This window comes from Sparus aurata, chromosome 6 (assembly GCF_900880675.1).
Source record: "Sparus aurata chromosome 6, fSpaAur1.1, whole genome shotgun sequence".
NCBI lineage: Eukaryota > Metazoa > Chordata > Actinopteri > Spariformes > Sparidae > Sparus > Sparus aurata.
Genome location: NC_044192.1, coordinates 12,171,228 through 12,188,907, shown reverse-complemented (window position 1 = coordinate 12,188,907; position 17,680 = coordinate 12,171,228). Strand labels below are relative to the sequence as shown.

Below are 17,680 nucleotides of genomic sequence, written 5' to 3'. Positions count from 1 at the left end.
CCATATTTACACTATATATACCGTATGAAAGAGATCATAAGATGGTGTCCTTGTGCACCATGGCGGTTTGCTCACCACATGCAGATGATAAAGGGGGTGGGGTAAAAATATGTTGCTTCAGCAGAGAGCTGTTGTTTGTTCCTGGTTCAATCATTTGGTGGCTGTAGTAACCCCCTTTTTACTCGCTTTTTAAATAAAACTCAGTGTTGGGGAGTTGTGAACTACATGCAATGAAACAAGTTGTTTAACTACATGAAGCAGCTCAGCTCACATTGACATGTGCACAATAAAAATGAGAAGTATGAACAGACATTGGTGATTTGACCCCATTATGACGTCATTGCATTTTAAGGGGGCCATCAAGGATCCCTCGGATGGAGTCTAGACACCGGTGCCAGCAGCAGAGAGGTGAACAGATTTAAAGTTTTGCAGCGATGACGTGATTGGTCCAAGAACATTGTGGTGTAATCTGGTTGGTTTAACTGAAAGAGTGAACACCCGCAGTCAGCTGATTATGAAGGAAGCAGGAGAAGTAAACTACTTTTACTGTACTACCGACAAGTTCGAGCCATAAAAAGAAATGAATCTGAAGATAATGTTTCTTTATGAAATAAAATATTGCTGCAATTAACGATCATTTTCTCAGATGTGACGTTGATCAGTGTGTCCCAAAGCCAAAAATGATGTCTTCACATGTCTTGTCCACAAACCAAAGATATTCAGTTCACTGTCACAGAGGAGAAACGAAACCTGGAAGCTGGAATCAGAGACATTTAACTCTTTAATTAATTATTTTAATAGTTGGTGATTTATTTAATAGTTGATTAATTGTTGTAGATCTAAGATAAAATAGGCTATAAAATCAAAGGTGCACTGTGTAGATTTGGGGAAGAAATTCATAATGTTCAACCTTATTTAAATGTGAAACTCTTTTAAGTAGCTACCTTTCTTAATTACAGACATTTTTTTTGGGGGGGGGGGGGGGGGGGGGGGGACTTGATTAAGAAGTTATGGAAATATATTTTAAAGACCATATTAAAGGTGCACTATGTAGTCCTTGGGTAAAAAAATTTAATCAGACGAGAAAAATCTACATTGACATTATTTTGTATACTTAAATAACAAATAAAATAAATACCTCTCTTTGTTATCATGACTGAATAAACTGAATAAACAAACTGACCTTAAAGGATGACACAACTTCATACTGTTCGACTTTGTTTACATGTGGCGGAACCTGCCACTGGATCCAAACAATGTTCTGGGAACCTTATTTTCCCCTGAGAACAGCTTGTTTATTCAGTTATGGAAATAATTGATATTTGTGAATTTGCAATATTACAAATATTACCATCGCAAGTTTCTGGAGTTCTTTTCCAAAAACCACACAGTGCTCCTTTAAGCACCTCTTTCCTCCTGTATAACTTTGCTACAGTCCCTAAATCTTAAATATCTAAACCCACTGACCCAAAATAGCTTCAAGCACTTTCCCCTCAAACCACATCACATCATAAACTGGCCTCTTTGGTTTGTTTGCAGTACATTTCCTCAATAAAGGAAAACGAGAATTGATTAAAAAAAGAAAGAAAAAATCCATCAATCAGGTTAAAAAGCCACAAAAGACGCTGGAAATGACACTGAAGTAATTCGTTATAACATCAAGCAGCATTTATGGTCACACAGTTTCCCTCCGCTGCTATAAATAGTGCCGTGCCGTCTTCACACGAGGCCACGGCCACCCAGCTATCATCATCTGAAGCCGGGTGAGATGAACGTCTGCGCTCCTCCCTGCTACCGCCGCGCTCCTCCACTGGGTGGCGCTGAGACACCGGCAGCATCAGCACCATCACCATCATCATCCTCCTCCACTCTCACTCTCACTGACATGAATCCGGCTCCTCTCTCATCCCTGGAACACCTCAAATCCATTTCTCCAACTGCACGAAGACAGTTGCCAAAAACACGAGTGCGGCCGGTACCTGGCGGCAGGATTGTAAAAGACAACCCAAAGCGCGTCATGCTCGAGTCCAGAAACTATGAGGGTCGGTCCGGCGCGGTGTCCAGCTGCTGAGGCGCTCTGGAAGGATGACGGGAAGTTGTGAGTCAGAGCCGGAGGACCAGCAACTTTTATAGACTTTCAAGTCCACCAAGCCTGCGAGTCTTCAGCAGCCCCCCCTGCACCCCCCTGATCCAGACTTGTGTTCACTCAGGGATCCGTGCGTCTGGAGAGCTCTGACAGAACACCAAGTGTTTGTAGGTGATGTGTTGTCGGGGGCGTCCTGAAGCGACGAGGAAATGGCATTTCTGGTTTTTGTGGTTGACAATGGAGAATAAATGAAAGAAGGGACGTTTCAGGGGATTAATTGACAGCACAACGACAGGTAGGCTGACACTTCATGAGAAACCTCACCTGTTTATACTGATGTTTGTCTTTTAACTGACTGGAAATGAGTGAATTCAAACATTTCTGTGTGTGTGTGTGTTTGTGTGTGTTTGTGTGTATTTTCCAAAAAAGCCGAACCTCTCACGTGTGACGCAGCCAAGCCCCATGAATAAACCAAGTTCATCGATTTGGGGGATATTGATTGTTTCCACTATGATAAATAGTTATTAACTTGCCAGGCAGCAGCAGTGAGCTTTCTGCACAACTATAATGACTCCAAGTGGAGTGTGAGTGCAAGGTGCAGCAGCTGCAGGCTGCAGGGTGGAAGTGTTCAGAGATCATCAGATCTGTGCAACGACATTAAAAAATCATCACTGACTGCTTGGATTAGACAAAAAATCCAGTCCCCCCCCCCCTCAGAGGGAACTGCCTACTCATTGTGGGAGCACAAAGGGGGACTGAAGGAAGCAGTGTGGAAATGACAAGAGAAACTTTCACAGAAACATATTTATGAAAGGCAAATGAGTGGCGATGATTGTGTGGGATCTATCTATCTATCTATCTATCTATCTATCTATCTACCTGATCTGATGTTTCATGTTTTCTTATGTTTTTTTATCCCCTCCCCCACTGTAAAAAAAGGACTGTAAATCTCTCCATATCTGAGCGTCTCCGTCACCTTGCACCTCGGTAAAGGTAACCCTAACCACACCAACATGACTCCCGACCTGGACTCTGAACACACAGCGTGGTGGCCGTGTGTCCTCCATCGCTGCGATTCCGCTGAACTCCTCCCCCCCCCCCCAAAAAAAAGAAGGGCAGCTCCAGAGCTCTGCTTCTAAGCTGCTTGTTTGCGACTTTAAGCAAAAGTACAATGCTGTTATCTTGTTGGATTATGTCGGGAAGACACGCAAGGAGTCCCTGATGAAAAGCGGTTCGTGTGTGTGTGTGTGTGTGTGTGCGTTGTGGATATTTTTTACGATTATGCTTACACTCCACAGTGAATATGTCTCTCTCTGCAACCCCTCCCACTCCCCCTCTTCTTCCTCCTTCTTCTTTTATCTGCCCTTCATCCCCTTGACAAGTGTCGTGTGGTCAGCTGTTTTTTTTTTTTTTTTCTTTTCCTTCCTCCTCTTCCCTCAATTAGTGCCATCATCGCATTTCATCCTGCGGAATAAGGGGATGGTAATAACCTTACACTCCTATTGCAGCGTGATACAATTCTGCTGTGATTAATTGAAGTCCCCTCAGAGAGTCAGAGGAGGCGTACGTCTTCCCTTTCACACTCACTGACAGGCAACCCATTATATTGTTTTATAGATCGCCGTCAGTAGCCCTTGAAGCTGCCCGCGGCCCACTGTTGTTCTGGAGGGTTTTTATTGTGAGGTGTTATTGGTTGGTATCGCTGACAGGCAGAGCAAAGGCCACCCTGGGATTACTGGGAGATGGGATCCCTGTGACAGTTGCTCCGCGTTTGACAGTAACACTGGAAACTTGGGGGGGAAAAAAAAAGATTTGTGCACTCCGCAGTGGTTGTTGTAAAAAGTGGGGATTGGTTACGGAGCTGAAGGCTTGAAATAAAGTTGCAGCTGTGAACACTCGGCCATCACGACCTTCCTTCACCTCACCTCACCGTGACGCGAAAACAAAAAAAGGGTTTGCTCGTGCTCGAGCTGGAAGAAATGACCAGACGTTCGACAGATCAGCTTGCGATACGTTCGTGTGTGTTTCCTTTCGAAAAGCCACCATTACGCAGACATGGCAACAGGAAACAGCAGAGCCTGAAGACGGCAGAGGCTTGGAGAAAGCACTTGATATGCATGAGCCACCAGGTGATTTCCAGAGGAGGAGAACACCATGGATAAGAGGCTTGTCTCTAGTTTTTAAGGAGCCACCCCAGGCAGTGTTTGTGTTCTCTGCCAGCTTGCTGCTCACTCTGTCAGATCAATAGGGCATGATATGAGAGTCTGGCTTGTGTTTGCAGGCGTGAGACAAAACATTTGAGTTTTTTGAGCAATGCACAGTCCTGTGATAGTTGCACTGTTAAGCTCCCATCGTTTCCAAACGTCCTCCATGTGACGCTGGCGTCTCTGCATTTCTATCAGCGTGGCCATGCGAGACATGCTTGTTTACGCCGGATGCATATGTACATGTGACAGCCCGGCGTTTTGTCACGGAGAACATCGCGCTGCAGCACCACGAGCTATCCATAAAATTCTGCTTATTGCATCATATCAGGGACGCTGTGTTCACCACCAGCCTCGCATATTTGGTTAACGGAACAATAAAAAAAAGTCACCAATCTATCTACATGATTACACCCGATTTCAGCACCCCGAGATTCGCTGCTCAGCGGTGTTCATAGGCTAATGTGTTTCGAAAGCACGGTTTGTTCCACCTCTCAGAGCGCCTACTTGAGCTGCTGGGGTGAATCTGTGGGGTGTTTAAAGGGGAATTGAAAGCCTCGCCACGGCGGACGAAATGCAGCATTGTTACGCTCGTGTGCAGCTCCGTCATGTACGGAGGAGGAGGAGAAGGAAGAGGAGGAGGAGGACATGGGGAGAGCACATCCCATGTTTTATAGATGCCATTTAAAGAAGCATGCCCAAGATGGGCTGACTGCAATGAACTGTAACCGCCGACAAAACACCAAGACAATAAACAAACAAATTGGTTTCCTGGAAGCCAGCAGTGTCCCTCTGACTCGCCCCGGCTGATCCTTGCCGATGCGGCAAGCTGTTTTTTCCTCAGAGATTAGGCTGTGAAGCACAACTCCATCTCTTATTTATTCATGCTGATTTGCTGCGTGCATGTTTGGCTGTGGGTGTGTGTGAGGAAGAGGAAGAGGGAGTATGTGTGTGTGTGTGTGTGTTCACAGCTGAAGTGTTTGTCAAAGAGTGTTTATGTGAATGATGTGTGTGGGCACATCATGCGTGAGGAACAAGCTTCTCCATCTCTTATTGATCTATTAACATTGTGTGTGTGCGTTGGGATGTCATTTAATTTCATTATTTCCTGCTGTCGTCCGCTCAGCGTGTTCATGACAGGAGTAACAGCCTGTGATCCTGCAGGACTCCATCACGCAAAGTATTTTTGATGGATTTCTCTGCTCAGTCATTTTCTATAGATTCTTCGAGGTCGGAGGAGCTGTTTATCCCCCCCACCTGCTTCCAGGGTTAAAAGTCTAACTCATGTCTTCTATCGACAGTTGGAGGCGTTTGACAGGTGAAGCACTTATATGGTTTGTGGATGGCCGTGAAATTCTCTCAGTTGAGTCACCAGTACAAACCTTGAGCAGCCGTGTTCGAAAATATCTGTTTCAAAAGTATCTTCAGACTTCAAATGTAAGGCAAGAAGTCCTAGATTCTCAGGATGTAGACTGGATGGACCTACAACCAATCAAAGCACAGGAACGAGCGACACTGATCAACACATGCAAGCTGTGGAGGTTCTCGGCTTTCAAGTCGGAAGAAGAACAGCTGTGTCGTCACAAATTTCGGGAGGTGTCAGCCAAACAGTGCAAAACGTGTTTCTGAAAACATTTGAGGCGATGAATCTGGATGCATATACTACCAGCGCCGCCTGGTTCAACAGTTTTTCGGGGACAGACCTGCGGACTCGACACAAGTCGACGGACCTACAGCCGGTCAGAGCAGCAGAGTGTTCAGCAGTGGCTCGTAAACATTTGTGCCAGGTGGAAATCTGCAACCCAGTCACAAGAATATCATTTTACCAGTGAACGTCTCTTTTAAACCACCGATAGGCCCAAGATTGACATTTCAAGCAAACGTGGCGTATCACATTCACATTAAATGCTTATTAGCTGATGTCCACATCAGGAGGTGAAGGGGATGGTGGTGGTGTGATAACAGCCATATGACCGACCTAAGTTCTTGTCACACCGGTGGATATTTGTAAGTTAGTAGCTACAAAAAACAACTATTTTTTCCACAGAAAGTCGGACCAGCTCAATACCAACAGAGGGAGATTTTAGGCCAAGCCATGAGGTTTTCCCTAACCTCAACCAAGTGGTTCCTGTGCGTCAACTTAAGCAGAGCAAAAGCACAGCGTTGTGATAAAAGAGAAAGCGAGAGTTCAACCGAAACAGTCCTGAAGTTGCAACATAAATAAACTTTCAGTTTGATGTTATCCGTTGTTTTGCAGAAACTGTTGAATGTTTTTTTCTGGCGATTGGGTCGGAAATCTGTCCGAACAGGAGTTTGGCAGATTCATCTGGTTCCCAGGCTCAAAGAGTAACTTCACATCAGTGTCCTTAACAACTCTGTAAGGACACTCCCACGCAGAGTTTAAAAGTCTGAAACTCCCATCCAGTTGGTTAGAACTGAAGAAGCCTCTTGGATGAGAGGTGAGACGTCTGCAAGAAACTGAAACAAGTCCAGTAACCCACCATACAGCGCTTAGAATTCACATCAGCGTTTTGCAAGATTTTCACAGTGCTGACAATTTATCTCCCAAGATGCATTTTGGTTTGAAACATCCAATCACAGACCTTAAAACCTCTGGTCAGTTTTGAATGACTTCATCAAACTATGCTTGCTTTGGTTTTTGATTCCGAAAATGTAACGTTTATCCAGTGCATCGCAATAAAAAAGCAAAGATATAAGCAAAAAAAATAAAAAATGTCTCTTAAATATTGTGTCTTTTTCATCATCTTCGGATTTATCTTTTGATCCCACATGTGATCCCCAGGTTGTAAACCACCTGAGTGCACAATCCTAAGAAGTGTATTCAGGTTTATATTCACAATATGATGGTTTCAACAGGATTATTTTACCTTATGAAATGCATCCAACGTTTTGTGGTAGAAACAACGAGCGCCCAAACAGTCTGTGTTCAGTGGAGGAGCCATGTGTCTCTGCCTGAGAATTTCTCCAGCTGACTCTTCAAGTGCTCTGGACACTCAGGACATTTGGTTTAAGTGGAGAGGCCTCAGCACAGCTTAGGAATCCACTCTTCCATGGAGGTGGTTTTTAGGCATTAGGTTTTTCTCTTCCAGCTCCACTTTCTCTCCCTCTTTTCCTCTCCTTCTATCCATCCCTCTGTTCCCTTTTCCTTGCGGTAGTCACAATTTGGCAGCTTTCATTCTCGGTATAGTGCCATTGTGCTGATTTTAACTCCTTCTTCAGCACAGCAGGGAGGAACTCAATTCTCCAAGCCCTTAACCGTTGGCCTGGTGAAAAGGTTGGGGGAATTGCAGATTTTGAGAAGCCCATTTCTAAACTCCTGGTTTAAACCCTATAGTGAGGGAGCGCTCATTTTCTGTTGGCAGAATCTCTCTCTCTCTCCCTCTCTTGTGAAGCCTCGGGGTCTTTAGCAATATGTTTTTTTTCTTCTCCTCCTTCTCTCCTACTCTTTGCTGGTGTTGTTGTCAAGCTCCACCTCGTGCCTGTAATGATTAGGCTGCAATTTGAGTAGAAAATTGCAATTACAGGGTTGAAAAATGAGCCTGTTATTTTCTACGCTCGTTATTCCTTTGTTGAGAAAAGCAGGAATTAAAAAAAAGGCACCGCCGTCGTGATCATAATTAAAACAATTGGAGTCAATGAAATGGGCGATGTATGTCAAAAGGCCCTCTCCATTTTCTTCAAATGGAGAGTCGATGTCCAGGCTACTTTCTAATTGAAAGCCGGACCACTTCCTCCTGTAGTTTGCTTACATTATTTTGGAAGTGGGTTGACGATTGTCGTGACCCGACGCGGCAGCCGGTCAAGCTTTCTTCATCAACACATCCGAGCGACTGAATAGCCGAGGTCTGTTCAAAGCACGCTCCTGTCTTCAAAAGAAATGCGCTCGTGTCATTAAATGCATTGTGCAAGAAGCCGGGGTCTGAGCCCTGATCTAAGATGAGAATGAGAAACAGAAATCTGGCTACTCGTCTTATCCGTGCACCATGATAGAATTAGCTCAAGGGTAGCTGCAGTTCAAGATTTTCTTTCATCCGCTCAAACCCCCGTCAGACAGTTACGCGCGTGATGTTACTTGTGCTATAAATACATTCAGAAGATTTCATTTGAATTATTATTCTTTTGCACTTTGATTTATCAGTCACATTTTAATGTGATTTACTGATGAATCACAGCGCTGCATGTGAGGGAGACACGGGCTTCCAATGTAGTCTTGTAATTTGTGTAGCGTGCATCGAAGCAAAAAGGAGCATTTGTTAAGTATTTTGAAGCAGCGAGGGGTTTAAATTCAAGTGGGGGGGCTCGTTAGAACTCTTTATAAAGGTGGTACAAATGGTGAATGATTATTATTGAACACATTACCATAAATACAATTTTCTTTTGCATAGCACAGAATAATTTAGGACATTTTTAGGTAAAATAGGATGCGTGTATCTTTTGTCTGTATGACAAAATAAGTACATTTGTCCTGAAATCTGGAGGATTCAATTACAGTCCTCATGTGCGTCATCGCAGATGTCAACATTTATCTCTGCAGGACAGCTTTGCTTGATGGGCTTAAAATGATTGTATTTCTGGGAAAATGATCGTACCCAAGTCGTAACCACAAGAACAAATATGCTACACCAAGCATGATTGGCTGAAGAGAGGTTACATGACACGTCCATATTTTGCTATTATGATCATGTCCAACTACAAAACCGGCGACTGATTGGAGCATCACAAAATGGTCAAACTATCCTCCATGATGTCATATTTAGCATTACTGATTGTACATCATGCGAAAGCGAAAAATCATCGTACAAGTATGATAATTATGGTACAGCTGGTCACGCTGCTGCAGAAGTACGTCTCCAGCTTAGCTTACATAACACGGTGATAAAGCTTTTAAGACAAAGAAGCATCGACCTGGCTATTGATTCCGTGAGGTTGTAGTGACGCGACTATTTTACGTTTTAACGGAGTCATCTTCACAAGGGTGCGCTCTGACTCAAACCCTGCGTGGGTCGAGCATGCGCGAACATGTCTTAAGCTTCAAGGTTCTTCTGGATTCCTTCATCACTTTCAGTCCTTCCTATTGTGACCACGACTGAATCTGTGCAGCACAGCACAGCACAACACAACGAGGCTTTTCCTGTTACTGCAGCACATTTTCTGATGCTTAGATTGATGTCCTTTCTTCATACCAGCATCAATTTTCAGATATAAAAGCGGAATTATAAGCCTTGGGATGGAAAACAATTTTGTTCCCGTTGCACCCCCCCGCCCCCCCATCTCCTTGTTCTCGTTCGTCTTGCTTTCACTCTCTCTTTCCCTCAAACGCGCACACTCACACAATCACACACACACGCAACAACTCCCTTTCCACACCGCGCGGGGTGACTAATTTCTCTTGGGCTTTGGACGTCGGCCTGAGAGAGGTTGAGATGGAGAAAATGAAAGAGAGAGGAGAAGCGGTGTTGCGCTGGCAGCTCGGAGGAAGCCACCCACATCGAAAGGAGCCTTATACCACCTCTCATCTCATCTTTTTTGGCCGCCCGTCCGTCTTTTCTGTCTCAGAGACCAGCGCGAGCCCAGAGCACCCAGCATGCTCGTTGCCTCTTCGGGACTGTAGTCAATTTGATCATTGTTTACTCCCCAGTTTCAGGTACTGGAGACACATCACAAGCAATGTGCATGGTGCTCCCATCTGTGAGGAGAAATTGAAATCTAAGAGTGCTGTTTTTGCATCCAATTTGAGACATCTTTGCCGGATTCCGTGGAGTGGAACGGCTGCCAATCAGTAGGGCTTTGTTTACCCTCTGTGTCCTGCTGACAACTGGCTGGTACAAATATCAGCTGCTGTAGTGTCACACACTGTGCCTTCACGCAATTTAATAAACATCGAACTGAAATAGGTTTTATGACTCTTATACGGCAGTTATTTTAGAAAACCAACGTGTTTTAGAACTGACAGACACTGTGTGATAATTGACATTTTCTTAGAAAAAAACAAAAAAAACCGTAGGGAAATAAAGTTTCTCTCTAAAATCTGTTCAAATAAAGTGAAGGAGTTCAAGGAAAGCGAAGTAGTTGGAGAAAAAGGAGCTACAGCTACAATTTCAAAGGCCAGAGTGGGCTCCTTCTCCAGAGCCTGATTGAGTGACTGAGGTTGTTGAAAGTCTTGGCAGCAATTCAGCAGGAACATTTTCTAAGCAGTGTGAAGGTAAAAATGGCCCATTGAAGTCCTCAGACTTGGTTAAGAGGAAGTCTGGTGTCACTTTCTAACCCTGGATGTCCAATGGGTGTAGCCTTCTTCAGCCCGTTCTCACTCCTAAACTGTCAAATACAGCAGCCTGGACACTCGCCCTGTGATTTTAATTTTGATACTGTAGTTCACGATCGCTTGTTGAAGCGCTCTTCTGGTGCAGTAGCATAAAGAGCAAAAAAGGCGGGGGTCACTCACAGGAGATCACTCAAACACTGGACTTTCCTTTTGAAGACCGGCTTTGCATCCCTTTTGTGACAAAGAATGATGTGTTTTTATTTGATATGTAAGTGAGTGAATTTACGTAGATGACATTACTATATGTGACTGTGTGTGGCGTCACTCAGGAGACTGATCATAGTTATTTTAACCAAAGTTTGATCTTTTCCTAAACCGAACCAAGGAGTTTTGGAGTCTAAACAGCCTGTCGCCTGCAGCTCGTCATCTAGCCGCCCCATTTCGTTGCATTACTTCCACTGACTGTTTTAAAACTACTTCCTCACATATTTAAAATTGATCCACTGTCAACAAGTCCCAAAAACGGCCGTTGTCTTGTTTTGTACTCATTCTCGATGACTGATTGCGATAAGTGCTAAACTCCCTGACAAACTGTGTTGCCTTTGATGACTTTTATAATAAAAGTGAGCTTGTGTTTTGCCGGTTAAATTCTTTTAATGTGAAGCTTCAGCAGGAGCACATCCTTGTTTCAGTTGTAACTTACTACACTGCTCTTCGGATAATAAGTGTCTTTCCTTTCCTCGTTAACCCCCGGCGATGTCAGGAGTTTGTTGGCCGGTGGGAGAATATAGCTCCACTGTGGCATCCCTAACTTCTTTTCTTTCTCCTCAGACTGAAGGTGAAAACTGGGAGAGACATAAATACCCCCCAAAAAAGGAAATGTTTTTCTTTTTTTTTTTTTTTTTTTTACATTTGGGAGTCACATTAATATTGAAGTGTCAATAAATATGGAGATTTATATTAATTCACAGGTGAATTTCACTCTTCAGAGAGGCTGTGTCATAAATGAATCATTCAGGTTTATAGATCAGTAATAAGCCATTAATAAGAACAACGCTTACGGGCACCTCAGTAGCCAGATGATTAAAGAGCATACCACACATCTGCAGTGGACTGTTTGACCACTTACCTCCTGGAAAAATGGGCTTAAGAGCATCTGGACCAAAATCCATTTATTAATGACGAACATTTATAACTGCAGATTTGATGGCTAATTAGAGTGCGGGAGATAAAACCCATTATCCTCATGACACTCAAGACTGCGGTTACTAATGTTAGTAAGTCATTAATTAAGGGTCATTACTTTATCAGTGTCCGATAAGCCGTTCAACCTTATAAGTCAATAAATACTCAAGGGTGTCTCACTTTCTGCTGCCTTCAGGTCTGCAGCTACAAACAATCGCCCCTGATGAACGTAAGAGCCCGCTGAGGATGCAAAACACGTGTCATGTTGGAGGGGAATCAAAAACCAGACAGACAGATTTTTTACAACCTGTTAACCCTCAAATTTGGTCTTTGCAATAATTTATAACTGACCTATAAAACATGAGTAAATTATTTATTAATAAGTAAATGATTTATTAATGATCAATAGAGCTAGTAGTTATGCTTTTAAAGGAATACCACCCGTGGAGTTGCGTAGTCTGAAGCCCTAAAACACGGAAACCAGTTAACATTTTTTCCATATTCTCTTCCCTCGCCCCTCGTTTTTTAAATTTGATTGACGCCTTGAAAATCACAAAAGTGAAGATAATCTTGCTGAACCAAAGTGTAAGTATGATAAACTTGTGTTTGCCACAGAGATTTTTTTTTTTTCAGCAATAATCCAAAATCCACTGGAGTAAACCTCCCCATAGGCTTTTTGTTGAGGGAACCGGGGCGATGCGAACTTCTGGGTTGGTCTACGAAAATACCTCGTCTCTGTTTGTTTCCGCTGGACTTAAATGTAAAAATGGAACTGAAAATCTGATGATGCACGGTGGAAAAAGAGAAAAGATGTCTTCCCCTTGTTTTTAGTTGCTGGGAGCTTCACCCACTGCACTCCTCCGTTTTGTAATTGTTGTAGTAGGATGTCATTGTCTTGCTTTAATACTCAGAGAGTTAGGCGGCAATTTTGTGCCGATGCCAAGGCGCATAAATGTGAATTGTGTCAAAATAAGGCCATTATTTCCCGCTGTTAGTGCACACACAGAAATCGGTCTCCAAAATTGTCAAAGCTGGTTTTATTTGGGATCCAGCACGCACTCATGCCACCCCACTAATGACGGGACTTAAAGTTTTAACCACTGACACCGAGCACCTTCCTTCCTCATGATTAAAGACATAATGGCTGTATTTTTGCAGTCATTCCCTTCCTCCCTCTTGTACATCTCTTAACACCTCTTCCCATGGCCCTAATTCATTTAAACATTTAAAACAGGGACCTCAATTATTCATGTCCCCCAGCCGTCTGTGGCCGTGGCCTGGCCTCCCGCGGCACCCCGGTGCAGAGTGTGTCTGGATGGACACATTCCCAGGCTGCTCATTAATTGATGCCTCAGTTGACGCCAGAGGTCTAATGCACTCTCGCTCTCTGCTTGCTTTCCCCGCCGATCAGGCGTGTCGCCTCCTCCCTGTCTCACACGGAGGGTGTGAGGGGTTTTTGCAGAAATGTCACGAAGTCGCGCTAAAAAGATACAAAGGGCGACTTCACCCCACTGACCCGCTAAGAGGAGAGGCTATGTAAGACATCGGGTTAGATCTGGGGGAAAAACTTTGTGGCCAGACCGCTGGAGCCAAGACTGGCATAAGTTGACAACGTACAAGTCTATTTTGTGCTCTTGTATCTCTTAATTCGTGATTCATTTCTCTGGTGCAGGGCGTAATGTTCTTCATCATTCAGCTCAGTGTGTGGGTGGTGGCTACTTCCTCTGCTGATGCCTAATTTAAAGAGCAGTGTGTAACAGAAGGGAAGGTTCATGGGGGTCATCGTACCGAAATATTCATCACAGGGAACACAAGTAAAGTAATTAAGAGCGGCAAAAGCACACGAGAAAGACTTTCTGAGTTTTCTGCCCATTAAAACGAGTAGATGAAAGGATGCAGTCAGTGTGTGCTCTGCGTCATCTCAACCTCATAAATATTGAAAATGAAGACCACACGAATTTCTTCTTTTTGGAAGGCTGTCAGTTGACCCTGTAAAGCAAAGCGATAACAGCTCTCAACAAGTGCTAAAAATAAGTGAATACACAGATCGTTTCTACTGCTTTTTACTTTCCAGGAAATAGCCAAGGCCTCGCACAAAACACGAGTACCACACTGACAAAAGTTCCCGCTGTCTCCCAGCTATTCATCTCTCCTGTGTCACCAAAATAACTGCCAGTCACCTGAATGGAAGCATTATAACATTAAACGGTGTTACAAACCGAGGCTTACTCGAACTCTATGTTAGGAGGGATGTTTGTAACCAGTTATGAAGTAGGGTCCCGTGTCCACGTACCATTTTTTTCTTCTGAGCAGCAGCTTCTCTTTTCAATTGTTCCAAATGAGCAGTGGCCGCCCAGAGAAAAGGCCCAGTGTCCTTTTTTTCTGAGCTCTCCGCCTTTTTTTGTAGAGATGCTCGGAGCGCTCAGAGTTGAAAAACTGTATTTTTTGCCTCCCACAGATCGTGTCATGCACCCATATCCTCCTTGCTCTGATGTCCTGATGTCAAATAAAAAACAAAACTGATAGTAAACTGCAGAAGGGGCAGTGTCGATCATACGGCGGCGGTTGTCAAGGTATTGTTGTCAGACGAGATGCACGTGCAGCAATTTTTCCCTCAGCGCACAAATGCTTCATCTCAGCCCTCCTGAGCGCACAGCAAGCGCCGGGAGGAAATTGTACGAGGACACGGGCCCTGACAAAGTAGTTATCAGTCGCACCAGCAGTGTGTGTCATTATGACAAAATGTGGTCCTAGAGAAACCTTTTGTAGCGGCAACTAACGCAGAAGCACTTCTAGTAATTGTTTACATGGCTGTCTGACTGACTGTCAATGCATTAGTGTCACGACTGTGCAAGGTACATTCAGGAAACTTCACAGGTGTGTAGTTTAGATCCAAGTGAGTGAGTTCACAGATGGTTGAGGTCTGAACATGGGTGCCACGTATCCCGGTTTCAACATTCCTGTCCAACGGAAGACATCAGGTCGAGCTGAATGGTGCTGGTGACCGCAGAGCGCTCTTTCAGGTCTGTTTCTTTAAAAACCTGGAGGAGCACAGTGGGACAGAGAGGGCGAGTGGACCTGCTTTATTATGCCTCGAGAATGAATGAGCACAGAAGTTGAACCAAGACCAGATCGATTTTTCAGAAGGGGTGTACATCAACAACACACACATTTGTTGTACCTTACTTTATGGAGAGAACACAAACTCCTCGTATTAGTAGTGTTGTGTGTGTGTGTATGTACGGCAACATCCTCTTTAGAATCATCTTCTAACAAGTGAATGATGTTTCTCCCATATATAGTTTAATTTTTGTGTATATTTAGGGCATTTAGCAGACACTTTTGTCCAGAGTGACTTACAATAAGTACATTTGTCACAAAAAAGAAACCAGAAATCACCGTGTTAAAGATTAATAAAGAATAAACATGACAGAAAAAGGAATGATTAGGGAAAAAAGGACCACATTTTGTCAAAAAAACCCCAGTTTTTTTTCTTTCCATCTTCTTGCGACTCCTTAGTTTGTGAATCACTGCTGTGTTGTTTTTATTATATGAGCTTTCATTTGTCTTTCTTGGGTTAAACATTTAAACCTCCACAGCTGTGCTAGTGCTGGAGAAACTTCTGCTCACTATTTTTTTTTACTAGTTCTGTAAACCAAGAACAGTCGTTCTCAATGCAGAGAACGGGATGCAGTGACGGTGTACTCACAAAATAGTGTTGGAGGGGACTCGGACGTGGGGAGACGTGCCCTGGCATTAAAACGGCTTTAGTCCCTGCGAGACAAAAAGCAACTGTTATCTCATTTACATTCATACTGCTAGCAACCAGGTTGAAGTAACGTGCTATTATCAGCATGTCGGTTGCTAACTTGGAGGTTGGTGTTGTTTCCCGTAGAGACAGGGATTAAAAAAACCCGCTAACGAGCAGATAGCAGAAGGGTGGAGAATGCCAACTGAAATAGTTGTTCAATGACAGACTTGTACCCACAATCAACACCCGGTGAGTCAGACAATATTATCAGCTTAATTTAGTATCGTTTTTAATTGACAGCACATTCTTCAATTGTGTTTTGGACAAACGGGTTTTGCTTGAGGGGATTTTTTCGTTTGTTTTTTAATGCTTGACCTTGATAACAAGCTGTAGAAAATACAAATAAAAAAAGGAGTCCTGACTCTTGACTGCTTTTTTTTCCCTCCCCAAGAAATACAAAGCCTGCAGTACAAGGGCCTGTCATGGATGCCTGAGTGCCAGCCTGACCACTATATTAGAACTACGCAAGAAATCAATTCAGGAAATATAGAGGCAATTATTTTGTCTCCCACATTCGCTGACAAAGTAGCAGCTAAGCGAGCCAAGAAAAAAAAGTGCAGAATTAAAGAGAGGGAAATAAAAGAAATAAAAAAGTCTGCGCTGTGTTGTTTTGGGACTCTATATAGAACACGTGGGTGTTTTTGAAATCATGCATACCTCTACAAGGCAGCTGTAATTAATGAGGACTGTGAATGTTATTGATTTGCTGGAGCCTATACTTGTATTTTGCCGTGCGTGTTGTCGGAACACGGACTCAGAAAAACGCCTAAAATTAAGATCAGGTCAGATTTTTGAGGTCGGGTGTGAGTGCTCAGTGTATTTTTGTTTCTTTTGTTGTGTTGCCTGAACAGTCAGTGCTTCGCAGTGGGTCTTTTGGGTATATGAATCATGCGCAGTATATCTGTCATGCCCATCAAGTTCATTCAGTGTCAGACAAGAACATACTGTAGAAAATAGACTCAGTTGTCTTTGTTAATCCTCTCTTTGTCGACTCTAGACGTTTAAGCTCCTTATTGCGGGCTGATTGGTTCCAATTTGCCGCAGAGGACAGCAGCACAATAAACGCAAGTAAATTTGGATGATTAGCGGAAAAAACTATCCGAACGTCAGTTGAGTTAAACAACTATGACTTGGATTGTTCCCGATGTTGTAAACTTCGCTCATCTGCGACTGAATGACTTGTAAATTGAATCAAACTCTGAACCGATCGATGCTTCTAAGGTTTTTGATTCACGAGTTGGACTCTCAACTATAAAATCATCCTCATCAGTATCTTTTATTCATCAAAATGAATTCCTGATTGATTCCATCTTTCATTTACACTGCATTAACCGTGTGTGTTCTGGCATTTACTCCCTAGTCAGATCTCAGAACCTCATTACGCTCACAGGTCTCTCATGCAGAGCGTCTCAGCCTCTTATTTTCCCGCCAAATGAGGTGTGCGAAGATCAGCTGTGAGCCATCAGCAACAGAGGCCAAATGGAAGGGTAATACACTCCTCCTTATGCAAAGATGCACAGCTGCGATGTATGTATTAGCATTTGGGAACAACTCAAACCTCATAATCCACTTGATAATTAAAAAGGGCACTTTCCCCCTGCATGGCCTATTATCGGCAAATGAGGTCTAGAAGACATGTTGTGGGAGAAGCAGGGAGGGAGTTGATAGCTTGACAGTTAACAGTTTGTGGAGCCTCCAAAGAATTAATGCTGTGAGACTTGACGGACAGAGATTCTGTATTAAGATATGGCATATCTTACCCCGAAGGCCCCTCTGGCACCACTGGGACTATGGAACTGGACATGGACATTTGCATTACACCGAGGGGTTGTGAAGGCATTTCCCCCTCCTCGTAGGGGCTGGAATGAACCCAGAGAAGACTCCGCTACAGATAGAGCCCGTCCTTTTCCGAAGAGCATGTTCTATGACAGGACTGTAAGAATCTGACAGAAAACATCCTCCTGACCGCTATGAGGAGAAGAATAAATCTTCAGTGTGAAGGAAAAAGGAAATGAAACGGTTCTGGCTCACTGCTAATGAGCTGTGATATGTTATAGGAGCTGTCTCTTCCATCTGTTCGGGGAAAAAAAAAAGAGAAGGAAACTAAAACA

General features: G+C 43.6%; 1 protein-coding gene across 1 annotated transcript in view; it reads left to right on the top strand.

Moving 5' to 3' along the window:
- The first annotated feature begins 1,764 nt into the window (after positions 1-1,764).
- tafa3a (TAFA chemokine like family member 3a) overlaps positions 1,765-17,680 on the top strand; it is a 110,991-nt gene continuing 95,075 nt past the window's right edge. Inside the window, exon 1 of the mRNA XM_030418629.1 lies at positions 1,765-2,381. The gene's annotated coding sequence lies outside the window, so the exon portion shown is untranslated. The remainder of the gene's footprint in view (positions 2,382-17,680) is intronic.